The sequence below is a fragment of the Psammomys obesus genome, unplaced genomic scaffold (genome assembly GCF_907164565.1).
Source record: "Psammomys obesus unplaced genomic scaffold, mPsaObe1.curated_primary_1811, whole genome shotgun sequence".
Classification (NCBI taxonomy): domain Eukaryota; kingdom Metazoa; phylum Chordata; class Mammalia; order Rodentia; family Muridae; genus Psammomys; species Psammomys obesus.
Window position 1 is genome coordinate 24,835,677 of NW_026592510.1, and position 14,754 is coordinate 24,850,430.

General features: G+C 46.9%; 1 long non-coding RNA gene across 1 annotated transcript in view; it reads right to left on the reverse strand.

The window, feature by feature from the left end:
• Positions 1-3,582: 3,582 nt before the first annotated feature.
• The window catches only part of LOC129682025 (uncharacterized), a 36,677-nt gene continuing 25,505 nt past the window's right edge, over positions 3,583-14,754 (reverse strand). The window contains exons 2-3 of the long non-coding RNA XR_008720903.1: positions 6,819-6,871; positions 3,583-3,961 (exon numbers count right to left, since the gene is read on the reverse strand). This is a non-coding gene — a long non-coding RNA (uncharacterized LOC129682025). The remainder of the gene's footprint in view (positions 3,962-6,818; positions 6,872-14,754) is intronic.

A 14,754-nucleotide genomic window follows, 5' to 3' on the forward strand; every position in this document is an offset into this window, starting at 1 on the left:
CTCCTCCCTTACCAACTGACCCCAGACTATCACGTATCTTTATAACTGCCTGCTTCTCTTCCTCTGTGGCATGGCAAGGCCACCTCACCCAAGGGAAGTGATCAAAGAGGAGGCAACAGTGTTCATGTCAGAGACAGACCCTGGTCCCTTTACTAGTGAACCCACATAGAAACTGAGTTGCCTATGGGCTATATCTGAGCAGGGGACCTGCGTCCTTTCCATACGTGGTCCTTGGTTGGTGCATCAGTCTCTGTAGGCTCCCCTGGACCCAGTCTGTTGGTCTTCTAGTAGAGCTCCTTCCTGTCCTCTCCCAGCCCTCCTATTCTCCTACCCTTCCATAAGATTCCCTGCACTCTGCCCACAGTTTGGCTGTGAGTCTCAGCATCTGCTTCAGTCCTCTGCCGGGTGCAGTTTTCTATACCTCTTACAGAGGACAGTGGCTGAAATAAAGGCCCCACTGCCCCTTATCCCTCAAGTCCTACTGCCTTGCTCCACCCTACTGCTGGAACTACACTGGCCTTCCTACTAGCAAACATTTGGGACAATTCCTGCCCTAGGGCCCTCACTCACGCCACTCCTTACTGGGAATTCTATTCCTCTAGAAACCCACAGTCTTTCCCTGAATGGCACACTTCCTTTCTTCCCCCTATTTTAGTTCCTAACGTCTGACAAACAATATCTTTTTATTTATCTTGTTTACCATCTGTCTCCCCAAATTTGACTGTAAGAAACACATCAGTAGCAGAGATTTTGTCTGTTCTACTTAGTGTTGTAGGCACCACGAACAGTGCCTGATGCAGATTGAATAGCAGGCATTTACTCCCCAAGCTGCTGAAAAAATAAAGAATACAGGCTGCAGCTTCCTCTGGAACTACAGTGTTGGCAAGAAAACGCCATCCTCCCCCTGGCCACCCAGTGCTTACACTCAGAACAGGACTACAGGTGCTCGTGTGGCTCTGGCAGGGTCCCACATCCCCTCAGATCCAAAGCCTTATGTCATGGCTTGCCTTAGCGATCATCCGAGTCCCAGCCACAACACACAAAGGACCGAGAGAGGTCACAGTGCAAGGCTCCAACTAAAACCCAAGCCACACAGAAGGGGCCAGAACTCCTTGTCCTGAACCCAGAGATGTCTGTTGTTCAGTTTTTCCCTCTGTCTGACATTTGCTACCTACAGGCATCACAGTAGCCATAGAGGCTCTGACCATAGGGGAAAATGAATCAGAGAGGTTCCAGGAGAAAGGGTTTGGGCAGAGGACATAGATGGCATAGGGTATGAGGGACTCAAGTAGGTCTGGGAGGTCACCCTAGATACCCATCATGCTCAGCTTTCCCCTCAACCTAAAGCAGATTGTGCTCACAGCACAGAGCCTTTGGCTTTTTGATGTTCATCACTGCGACACGATAACCCTTGACCTAGAGACTTAGGGCAAAGCTCTCACAGCAATGGTGCACAAGGTAAAGGCAAGGATGCTCGCTTCTCATAGCAGTGCCAGTGGGAGAAGGGCCAGGAGATGGCTAAGCATCTCTGCAAGCACCGTACATCTGCTTCATTTCCCAATACAGAAAGCTGGCTGGGACAGTAGCCTTAACTCTCATATCCCTACAGACCGTATTCTTTGTTTAAAACTGCTGTGTGTGAACAGAAATGCATCTTAAAAGACGTGCCCCAGAAGCACACAGGAGGGGCTTTTCCTGAGCTGCGAACCTGCAGGAAGCATTCTTTTGTCCTTTTCTATGTGATATGATTAAATGTACAATCAGCATCTACCAATAACCTTAGCACACTAACCACAGACATTGCACCCATGTTTTCCCAAAATTCAGTCCTCCAGAGTCTTCCTGCGGATTCGCTGGCTGATGCCTGGCCCGCTGCAGGACCCGCATTCACCATGGAAGAATGTGCATGCAGAACCTTGCTGGGTGACAGAAAGGAAAAACAGAAAGAACCACTTCCTGTGGGGCTGGGGGTGACAGTGGCTCTGGAGGAGGAGCGATACCCACCCAGAGTGAGGCCCCCTCATCCCTCCACCTCAACCCTCCGGGCCGCAGGTGGACCAGACCTGCAGGTGATAAGTCCCCAAACATACACTGGCCCTGTGCAACATGGGGCCTTGATGCAAGATTGAGCACAGAATTGGCTGCAAGCAAAGGAATTTCACTGCAACTATCTCCAGTGAGGATTTGGGCAGGCGCCTGGCATCCTGGAAGAAGTTTACAGACCCCACCACCCACCTCCAAGAGGTGGGATAGAGGAAGCAGCGAGATGGCTCAGTGGGTAAGGAAGCTTGCCACCAAGCCTCCATAGGACCCATGTGACAGAAGGAGAGAACTGGATTCTGCAAGTTGTCCTTCCGCCTACACCTGTGTCCTAGAGTTGTGACCCTAAGGAAGAAGTTTTTGGAAGGAAGGAAGGGAAGTCTGGGGCAGACAATACCAGGCCTGGTTACAAAAACAGTCCAGGGCCCCATCCCAAACACAGGGCATGAGGAACTGGCTTCTTGGAAAACATAGGCCTCCCCTGGAGCTGTCCGATGGAGAGAGATGACATGCAAGGCCTCAGTTTCCTGCTGTTTACGGGAAAGGCAAGAAGTGCCAGTCCACAGGTGACTTGGCAGCCACATTTTTCTCTCCCTGGCTTCTTCCCTGCTCACTGGAGTCACCAGTCAGAGGCACCTCAGGTCAAGCTCCTGGGCCTGGGTGTGCAGGCTTTCTGTGGGCTGTACCTGGGCCATACAGGCTATCCTGTGGATCCTGGTGCCAGAACAGAAACAGGCCTCTAGCTTTGCACAAAAATGACACCATCTGTTGACACTCCACCCCGATCTTCTACACTGACCACTGACACCCCACCAGCCTCCTCACACACTGGCTTGGTCACACGCCTCAGGACGGACATGCAGCACGGCAGAGCCAACCTCTGGCTAAATGGCTACAAAATGCAAATGAGCTTGTGCTATATGTATGGGAATCAGGAATGGTGATAGGAACTTGAGATTATCTGTTCTGGTCCCCGGGTTTTAGAGGATCCCAGACAGGAATAATCCAATCCGGATGGGAGCCAGGGCCCCTGACTCCAGGTGTTGGGCACCATGAGAATCTGTGGAGATTAGAGTCAGGGCATCCGAGAGGCCCACCCCAGCAGGATGTGGTGTCTGTTTGCCTCAGGGGGCAGTCCCTTTCTCTGCCCTCCCAACACTCCGGGCACTGGGTGGCCATTGTTCTCACAGGAGAGTCCTCCACCTCCCCAAGGAAGAGGACAAAACACAGAGCACCCAGCTCTAACTCACAGCACAAACTTAGGCAGATTCCTGCCTCTTCCGGACACCCATTTTCTGGTTTTGTTTTGTTTTGTTTTGTTTTGTTTTGTTTTGTTTTTTTAGGCAATGTATCACTGTGTATCCCAGTCTGACCTCAAACTTGGCTAAGATCTTCCTGCCTCTGCCCTTTGAGTGTTAGAATTGCAAGAGAATGCTAGCATGTTAAGCAAGAATACTCATTTTAGACTTTCATTTTTATCTACTTGTTTGTTTATTTATTCATTTACTGAGACACGAGCTCACTACGTAGATCAGGCTCGCCTTGAACCCACATAGATCTTACCATCTCTACTTGGAGTGCTGGGATTAAAGGTGTGTTACCACAACAGGCAAGAATATTAATTATAGAAAGACACCAGAGAAATATGGACTAGGTGTTCAGATTACAGTGCCACCATAATTTCGGGGTTTTTTTCCCCCTAAATTTATTTTACTTTTAAAAACTCTGGTTTTTTTTCACTAAGAATAATAAACAGCCAGACGGTGTATGACTGTAAATCCAACATTTGGTCAGCTGAGGCAGATTAGTGAGTCCATGGCTCTTGGCTAGCCATGTCGCAAGCTGAACCTTTGCTTTGCATGGCAAGCCTCTTGAGCATTCTACGATGTCTGTGACCTGGTGTCTTCTGTGCTGTTGGGTCCTAGAACAGAGAACATTTTTACTGCTGGTGTTTTTAAAATAGACCCCGAACAGAACGCTAACTCTAACCTGACTCCCTCTTTACCAGCAGGGATGGGATTGGGCACTGGGTATTTTTAGTTAAATACCAGATCCTGGCTGGGGAGGCTCAGTACTGTAAGCCTGCTGAGATCCTTCAGACCAGTCTGTAAGGTCACAAAAATATCCATCGCACTGTATTGTGTTCTGGGTGTTTTGACAACTCGGTGGATTCAGCAGCTGTTGCTGCCTGTGTGAGTACATACACACACTTTTGTGCGCAGTCACACACACATGCACACATAGACATGAAATATAATTTTAAAACGCAGAAAGAGGCTTATTATAAATGAGTAAATAAATAGAGAGGAAATTTGCCTAGGCCAGAAGATGACGATTTTTTGTTCAAATGAATGATACTAAGAAAGAATAATGTCCCTCTACATTTTCAAGAGTCTAGTTAAATTTAAAGTTTACAGAAGCTAAAACCGTGGCCATCATTTTAGAAACAGAATAATTAATGGAAGAAAGGATCCAGAAGAGAAAAATCACATCATTTATAAGGAATTCAGATGTAACAGACCCCCATCTTTCTCCCTCCCCCATCCCTCACCTTTATCCCCAGTACTTGAACTTGTCAGGTGACATTCTGTCACTAAGTTGTATTCTAGCCTCATGTTATACATTTCTAATCAATAGGGAGAGAGAAAAATGTTCAAAAAGTTCTGAAACAATCGTTCTTCTCCTTGGAAAAAAAAAATGAAAACCTTAAAGATGGTTTGAGAGACAAAATGGAGCTAGATTAAAGACTTCTGGGTAATAAAACAAAACAAGATCCAGAAGAGAAATGGGGGGAAATATTTACAACCTCAGTGTGAAGAAGGCCATCCCAAGCATGTTACAAAAACTAAAAGTAAGAGCTATACCCTACACACAAGCACACTGACTCACCACACAACACAAAAAAACAACTTTAGATTTAAAAGTCACAAGGAGAAAGAAAGAAAGAGACCACTTAAAATGTAAAACCTATGAGCAGTAGGAAAATCGTACAAGCAGTGGCAGACAAACCAACAGGCCCAAGAGGACACTTGTGATGCATACAAGAGACAAAGAAATAACAGCCCTTACGTATAAAGAGCACCTGTAATTAACTAAGAAGAGAAAAACAATGCAAAATACAGGCATGGAAGAACGGAGCATAGGACTGACAAGGGAAGAAACAGCTCTCAGGGCTCAAGAGCTGCCTGAGCTCCTTGCCAACTAAGGAAGTTCAGATTTCAAATACAATGATACATTTTAGGCTTACGCTATTAGTAAAAGCTAAAGCAGACACAGCATTCAGAACAGCTGGGGCCATCAAAAGGTCTCCTAGAATACAATGCTCGTTGGTTCAATTTCCTTTTGACTAAAGAACTATTTAGTTTAAAGAACTATTTAGAAGTGGTCTTTCAAATTTTAAGTGCTCAGCAAGAGCCCAGGCAGAATCCACCCTCGGCACTCCTCATACTGGAACTCTACGGAGAGTGAGTGCATACATCTCTCTCTCTCTCTTTCTATGTGTGTGTTTGTGTGTGTGCACGCACTCGAGTGTGTGTATGTTATTGGAAATTGAACCCAGAACTTTATGCATGCCAGACAAGAACCCTACCATTGAGCTATAGTCCCAGGCCAGGTTGTAGCATCTTTAAACACATTTAATATCTTATTTAGTCATTCTCTTAGGTCATTAAACTCTTTGTGAGCTGGACTCATGACATGTCTCACAGTGGGCAAAGGTACCTGCCACCAAGGCTAAGCACCTGATTTTTCTTTTTAACATTCCCCTCCCTCCTTTCCTCTCAGTCCCTTCCCCACCTTCCCTCTTCCCCTCCCCATGCACCTCATTTCTCTCTGGTACTAGAGACCCACATAGGAGGAGATAATTCGCCCCCTAAAATTTGCTCTCTGGTGCCCATACACACAGCTGTGGCATTTGTGCACCCACAGACATAAAAAAAATGAATTAATAAAATGTAAAAAACAATACTTTAAATCTTCCTAAGTATTAAAATTAAAAGATAGAGCTGGGCCGTGGTAGCACACGGCTTTAATCCTAACACTGGGAGACAGAAGCAGGCAGATCTCTGAGTTTGAGGCCAACCTGGTCTACAGAGGGAGTTCCAGGACAGCCAGAGGTACACTGAGACACCCTCTCTCAAACAAAAACACACAAACAAACAAACAAACAAACAAACTGTCATTTCGGACCCCTGAGGGTCCACTTCGTTTCCCTCAGGGCATCGAGGCACTGATGCTACGGATTCTGGGCTTGAAGGAATGAAGCTTAGCTGGGTTGGGTGGGTGGGATAGCAGGATCTCAATTTGGCTCTTCCAGCAATACAGCTCTCTTTATTGAGGGGAATAGGGGCTATGTAAACTTGGGGAAGCGGGTAGGGGCGTTCAGGTGAGTGTACATCATTGGCTGGGGCTGAGGTGCTGGGAATGATTCATTTTCTTGAAGAGGAATCCCAAGCACTAGCTGGAAATGTCCTTGTCAACACCAAGCCTAAGCACCTGACTACCTCAAAAGTGGCGGAGGTGGGGGTCACAAGACTATGGGCACTGGGGCATGCAGGCACAGAAAAGGGAGGGAGCCATCTTACTCCTGGTGGTCTCCAGATGGAGATTTTTGGGGTTTGCACTGTTCTCCATCTCACCCTTGCTTCAGGCTAGTTCCCCTGGGTCACACAGTTCACGTGCCCCACCATAAATAAAATTTACAGCTATATCAATTTTTAATAGTAGTATTTTACATGCTATTAAATTTTGTCCTCTTATCTAGTGACTGCTCACCGTACCAGGGCATCCCATCTGAGGTAAAGTTCATGGAGTACATCTTCTCTGCACGACACTGAGAAGAGAGGCCACACAGAGAAATTACTTCTGGGTAGATTACAGGGCTAAAGGAGGTTAAAAACAAAATCACAGACAGGCTTGCACAAAGCTCATGAAAACCTCTGCGAAGCCTTTCCACCAGGGAAGCCTTTCTAACTCTAACCTACATCAGAAACCACAACAAATTAAAAAGAAAAAAGAAAAAAAAAAAAGATAACTTGATTTGGCTGCCTAACATTTTGAAGTAAAGGTCAAATAGCAACCTGAGGAAAATATTTGTGACAGTTGCGACAAAAGATGAATATCCATATAAAGAGCTCACACAAATCAATAAAAGCCACCCACTGAGACCCTAATGTCCAAGGCAAAAAAAAAAAAAAAAAAAATTAAGACAACAGCCACTAGCCATAGTAGAATATGTAAATTTAGATTTAAATTAAAGGCTTAAATGGAATAATTCTGTATTTAAATAAATGATTCAAGTGTTCGGTAGCTGTATCTTGCTGGTAGCAACCGAATGGTGTAGATTTAGGCCATTTTTAATATGCTATTAAGTTTGATTGAAAAGCACTGTTTCAGCCCAAACAGACACAAAGGCAACTGCTCAACATATGCAAACTTTCAATTCACAAACACTCTCAGGAATGCAAATGATGATCTAATTAAGGGTAAACCAGATGTTGCTAAATTGAAGAACAGAGATATTGACCCTTGGAGAAATCAGTAAACATTGTGTACGAAACGCTACAACCGCTCCCCCGACCCAGGCCACCTTTAAGGCCAGCATGCAGGAGACAGAGGCAGGTAGCTCTATGAGTTAGAGGCCAGCCTGGCCTAATAGCAAGTTCTGGGGCTGGAGAGCTCCCAGACTGGGAATCCCAGACATTCTTACACAAGCCGTCATATCCAGGAGCTGATTTATCACCGAATTATCTATAGATTCAGAGATCACCTCCCTACCCTGAAACTGAAGGTCCAACCTTCGGGAAGTGTGACAGCCATCAGGTCGGTAGGAAGATAGGTGGTTAATAAACTTATGTTTTGCTCAAAATGTTTAATGACTTGGGAAACATACTCAAGTAAGGGTATATGTAAAAAGCAACAAAAGCTGGACACAGTGGCACAAGACTGTAATCCTGGCACTCTGGAGGCTGGGCTACAGAGCAACCTTGGAAATGGGTTTCCAAACTTACCTGGGAAACCTAGGGAAGCTCTTTTTCAAAACAAAACCAAAGTCGTCCATGACAACAGATGCATTCAAAACAAACAGGATAGCATCAACCAGAAAAAAACATAGGGGAGTTTTTGTTTAAAAACAAAACAAGACTGTTGGAAGCCAGGGAAATGTCACTTGGTAAAAAGATTCTGAATATTCCTTACTCTTCTCAGAAATACCTGTTTGCTAATTTTATGAAAGAGGGTCAAGGCTGGTTTTGAACTCAAGATCCTCCCAGCAGAGTGCTAGAATTATAGGTGCACTCCATCACACCTTGGCAGTTTCAAATTTGTGTGTGTGAGAGAGAGAGAGAAACCAGGATTATTCAGGTCTCCTCATCTGCAGGCTCAACACGCAATACCTGCCTCACCAGGAGACGCGCCCATAACGGAGGTAACAGAGGCCTGCAAAGAGCCAGGCCTGGTCTGTGCACACGGCAGCCCTTCTGGGAAATGTGAGAGCTGCTGTTTTCGCTAACATGTGCACAGTTGCATTGCAGACTTGGACCCAGCATCCTCTGCATAGTAGGCTCTTGGCTGGGGAAAGACGTGCTTTTTAAAACCTCCAAAAAGAACAGGAGGAAGCGGTTCCTATCTTCAAACAGCGGTTAGCCAGGGAGGTGGAAAGAGGAGTTTCCTTTTTTAGCTTGAAGAAACAAGAAAAGAGCTGGTCCAAGGAACATGCCACCTTGCCACCTTTGTGATGAAAAGGGAAGAAGGAAAGGTGAAACTTTAAAAAGAATACAGTTGAAGTGTCCAGTGGAGGGCAGGTGGTGCTGTCGTGGGAGTAGCCGAGGGCCTTTCTGGATATGGAAAGTCTGAAAGTAACTAATTTTTTTTCCCATTGTTTGCAGTTTCCAAACCTTGTCCAAGGGGTAGTGAACAATTTTAGGGGGGAAAATGGCATTAAAAATCGAAGCTTGGACTGGCATAGTGGCACAGGCCTTTAATCCCAGCACTAGGGAGGCAGAGGCAAACAGATCTCTGAGTTGGAGGCCAGCCTGGTGTGGTCTACAGAAAGAATTCCAGGACAGCCAGAGTTAAACGGAGAAAGCCTGTCTCAGCAAAGGAAAAAAGAAAAGAAAACCAAGCTTGAAGACTATGGTGGAGCATGCCTGAAATCCCAGCACCCAGGACACACGAACTGAAGAATCTAGAACCTGAGGTTATCCTACACCAACCTGGATTACACGAACCCTGTCTCAAAAGGAAAACAAAGAAAGCGAGCTGAACTCTAGGTACGTGTATCTATGAGGGAAACTGAGTCTAATACAGACAGGAATTGAGGGTTAGGGTGTATTGGTGCCACAGAAGGATCACAGGAAGATGCCGGACTGCTGAGCCGGTGGGCACAGGACTTTACTGACTCGGCCTGCAGCTCTGTCCAGTTTGAGCCTCCAGTTTTGTGTATTCGCAGAAACTAAGGCTTGCTCTTTTCTAACCTTCTGACCAACAGCCAGTGGATTGTTTCTCATGGTTGGCGCAAACAGGAGAGGAATATGTTCTGCAGCGTGTGGCTGATACACAATCTGCAGCGTTGATCTGTCACTTACAGTTCTTCTGTTTCCTCTGAGAACCTGAAGTGCTGGCCCCACCCCTCTCAGCCTGCCCACGGGAGGCAATCAAGAGTTCAGAAGCCCACAGGTCCCAGGTCCTACAGACCCTTGAAACAAAGGAAAAGAAGAACTACTACCCCAGGCTTGCTGGCACAGGCCTATGATCTCAGCACTGGGGAGCCAGCACAGGACAATCATGTGTTCAAGACCAGACTGAGCCCAGTCTGAGAAAGGTAGCAAGCCTTTGTCTCCAGATTAAAAAAATAAAATAAAAAGATAAAGGCTGGGGTTGTGGCTCAGTGGTAGAGCACTTGCCTCGCACCCATGAGAGTCTGAATTCAATCCCCGGTTCCACAGAAGGGGCCCCACCTTACGGGGAAAAAACACTTCTCAGAAAGGATTGGGCCGGTGCCACAGGCAGACCAAACTGTGGTCCCAATTTCTCTTATTTGCCTCCTCAAATTCTCTAGTGTCTCAGGCTTCTTTGTCCCCTGAAGCTGGAGCAGGGTGTGGGGCTAGCCACTGATACCCTCTGTGTTTTGGGTCACGCTTTGAGGAGCTGGGGGTAGACCTTGGCCTGGCACAGAAGCAGTCTATCCCTAGAGTCTGAGGTGATGATGCAGAAACATGGCGGCAGCTCAGCAGGTAGCGCGCTTGTCTAGAGCACGTGGAGTTAGACCCTGAGCATGGCACGGAGGTGCATTTCTGCAACCCCAGTACTCAGGATTTGAAGGCGGGAGGATCAGGAGTTCAAAGTCCTCCTTGACTACATAGCAAGTTGGAAAAAAAATTTTTTTCCCAAGGGAACAGGAGGAGAGACAGACACACTAGAGTCAGACAATGAAGCTGTAACATACAGACGAGATTTCCTGTGCTTTCAAGGGTTGTGGGGAACCATAAGTTAAGTGGCCGCTGCAAGGAAAGTACTAGAAAATATTAACTTCCTCTAGCTCAACTCTTTTTGTTGTTGTTGCCACAGCAACAAAGAAGGCTGAGGTTGGAGGATAATAGGCAGAAAGGGCTCAGGGGCCAGAATCTGACATCCCAGGTGCCATCCTTTCCCCAGGCACTTGACCTTATGGCTTCTTCACATCAGCCGTGAACAGGAATAGACCAGGCTCCAGCAGCTAGAACCAGGGATGCTTCTGCACAACCCTGAGGAGGGGACGGAAGTGCAGGCCATTGTCACCTCTGGGAGAACTTATAGGTCTCGGCAGTCTCTTGAGTGATGAGCAAATGTGCTTTCTGTAGCAAACCAAGAAAACACAAAACCACCCCTCACATGGGGCGAGGGCACCACTGGTCTCACACTCACGGCCCAGGCCTTCCAAGTGGAAAAATGCCCCAGTGCACACCCAGACTGCTAGGCAGCTAGGAGAAACCCAGAAGGCAAGCAGGCCCTTGAGGTTTCAATCATGGCTGATGGGAACTGAGAAATGTCCCTGGCCTGAGGCACCCCTCAGCAAGAGCAGAAAAGAGCTTCGGGCAAGGTGGTTCCCAACAGTCAATCCTGTCCTGATTGATATCATTCCCACTCCCAGAGGTCCCCAAACCCTGCATGATACAAAAACAGTTCTACCAGTTCCCAACGGCCTCCCTTTAGAGTCACTCACACCTAGAAGCTGATGGATAATGGGACCCCCCACACACACCAAAGCAGTTTTCTACCCTCAAGGTCATTGAGTGTCCTTGTCTGAAGGATCTTCCAAATGGTGGTTCTGGTACCCCCACCTCATTCAGAGAGGAGCCTCAAGGCTAGCCAGTGGCAGTCTCCCAGAAGCCAGAACCAGCTTCAGAGGCCGGTCAGCCCTAAGGCCTCAGTGATTCTGAACTCCAGAACAAGTCTGTCCTGAGGCCCTCCACGGACACTCGCTCTCCTCACCTCCAGCCTCCTCACCTGGCCCTGTCCTACAGACGGCCAGATGGAGGAGCCACGGGCTTTCATTGACCGGCCTTGCTGTGTGTCTAGGGAATATCCCCAACATGAACGGGCCCTCCTAATCCATGTCTTATGCCTAAGGCAGAAGGGTTGGGTGTGTCGTTGCAAAAGACTTTCCCTAGTGGGCAGTGCCCACTGTGGCACCCCTGGGCTCAGAATCAGCATCGCGTGTCCCTGTTGGTTCCTTAACCTGTCACACAACAACAGATGGGCCACCTCCCTAGATAAAGAGACAGAAGTTCACCTGGCTATCTTGTGCTAGAGATGTTATGAAAGTCAGATTGACTAAAGAGGCTGAGGTAAAAATTCACCATCAGCAACTGACTCCAACTGGCACAGGCTGCCTTGAAGGGTAACAAAGGTTCTTCCCAGGCAGGGCATCAGTGACTCTCTCCATTAGCAAATGAAATAAAAAGATATTCAAGGGAAGGAAGAGTCTCATCCCGAAACAGCAAAAGAAACTCATTTAAGATTTCTCACAGGGCCCCAGGACAGCTAGGAATGTGTCCCAATAAAAACCTAACTTAAAACATTATAAAGCCATTACTGTAGTTGTTACAAGTTTTTAAATTCCGTTATGCAGTTCCTATCCAGGAGATGACAACATCCTGGCCTATGTCAAAAGGGTGGAGGTGCCTTTAAGTACTAAATACTTCTCAGAAGGAGGCTTACCCTGAAAGTCCCTGGAGACACAAAAGGTCTCCTGGGCCCAGGCAAGTTCCTCTGCAGTGGGAAACAGGTAGGGAGAGGAGAGCTGAACTCAGACCTTGGTTTTCCTGTCTCTCTGTGGGAGGTGCTTCCCTTAGCCTAGGTTTCCCTCACTTCTAGCCTAAGGATAGGTACTTGCCACCACCCGAGGGCTGAGGTAAGACGCTTCTGAGAATGCACTGTACTAAATGCAGCTGGGAACCAGTCAGCAGGACCAATGTCTGCCGAGCACCACACCCTCAAGGCCACTCTGCCTCAGAAACACCGCTCTCTCCGTCACTGTGGCTTTGTGTTTTACACCCCAGTCTCCAGCTCCGTGCTGTGCAGGTATCTGTGGGTGGCAGCAGAGCTTCGATGTTAAAGTCGAATACTCTTTAGGACACATGCACCCATCTCGGTAGAGCATATCAGTCAACTGTTGTTTGGCCAGGCATCACGGTACTACACAGCCATGAAGAGAGACTGGACACTCTCTCCACAAAATACCATGGACAGATTCAGAAGAAAAAAAAAATACAAGCTGGGCGATGCCATCAGCAGAAAATTCAAGAACAGGTTAAAATAATCAGTGACAAGAAAAGACCAGTGGATACCTGAGTAGAAGCAGCGAGCAGAAGCAAAGCATGCTTCAGTCTGTGGCATCACCTGATCAGTTATGGTATGTGCGTCCGACATTTACTAGTTTTCTCTTAGCCTTTTTTAAAGTTTTATTTATTTTGTTTGTTTGTTTGTTTGTTTGTTTGTTTGTTTCAAGACAGGGTTTCTCTGTGTGGTCTTGGCTGTCCTGGACTCATTTTGTAGACCAGGCTGGCCTCAAACTCACAGTGCCCACCTGCCTCTGTCTCTGAGTGCTGGGATTACAGGCTCTTAGCTTGAGCATTGTCTTCGAGTCCCAGCTCCACAGCTGCATGTGTGTGATCCTCATGAAATGCTAACTTCCTGCGCTGTGCAGGAAGACAGACCATAGACTACCTGGCAGTCAGAGATCCAGCCAGTGACGTCATGTTTCAGCTCACTCCACAATATTCCTCTAAACCATCTTAGGGCATTTGCCCTCTAAATAAACAAAATTAAAACCCTCCCTTTAAAAACGAAACAAAACTGATGCTTTAAGAGATCTCTGTAGTCCAGGCTGGCAAGAATGACCTCCAGCTCTTAATCTCCCTGCCTCGCTTCTCAAGTGCTAGAATTGTAGGTACACGCTGCCTTGCCTGTAAAAAACAAAACTTTCCATAACTTGCGTGAATTATGGCTTTGGTGTGTTAATTACTCGTTTTCTAGTGTACTGAATTACGGCAAATTAAAACAAAGTCGTAAATACTCAGATTAAAATGTCCACCTGTGAGCGCCTCAAGCCCTCTTGGAGCCCCTTAGCACCATGCAATCCGTTGTCACTGCCATAGTCACCTGCGCCATCTCCACTAACACCATCATTTCCACCATCGCCACCATTTTCAGCACATCATCCTCTGGACATCATCACCTCCGGTGCTGCCCCCACCACCATCACCGTCGTCAACACCATCACACATACAAAACCAATAGATACATATTTCTGCATCATCCTTTAGGGCCAGCCAGGCATGACCCCAAACGCCACAGGGATTAAAGAATCAGTAGCACAGGACCTCCCAGAAGGACCAAGGCAGGCAAGTGTGCACATCCAGGTGCTGGCTCTGAGCAGAAGAGGAAAGGCTGCAAAAGCCCAGTTTCCAGGCCACATTGAGCCCATCCCCCTCCCCCAGGCCAAGGCAAAAGCTCCTTGAAAATTTCTCTCTGCTTACAGACCATAGCCTCAACCTTCAGAGGACAGTATCCTCTCCCAGAGAGAGCTCACTCAGCATATCACAGAAAAAGTGTCTTTCCTTCTTTCTTAATTTCTTTCTTTCTTTTCTTCTTTCCTTCTTTCTTCCTTCCTTCCTTCCTTCCTTCCTTCCTTCCTTCTGTCCTTCCCTCCTTCCTTCCCTTCTCTATCTCAACACATTCATTTTTTTCTTCCTACTCTTTTAAGACAGGGCCTCTACTCAGGAGGCAGAGGCAGGCAAATCTCTGAGTTCTAGGCCAACCTGATCTACAGAGTGAGTTCTAGGACAGCCAGGGTTACACAGAGAAACCCTGTCTTGGGAAACAAAACAAAAGAAAAAGATAGGGCCTCACTACACCCAGGCTAGCCTTACACTTGCTCTGTAGCTCAAGTAGGCCTTGAATCTCTGATTGTCCTGCCTCAGCCCACTTATAGTAGCTGGGATTACAGACTTGTGCCAACAGGTTTGATTAAAAGTCATCCGCCAAATGGGTCCCTTCCTCACTGTCCTATGGTGCCCTGCACTGATCCCTACAGTGGCTACAAACCTACTCAGGTCACCCTTTTTAAGTAAGCCCAACAGATGAGCATTCATATCTCATATAAACACTTTTACTGTTTAAAATTATTAAAACCTTTGGTTTGAATAACACCATTTAAAGAAAATAAAGATCTAT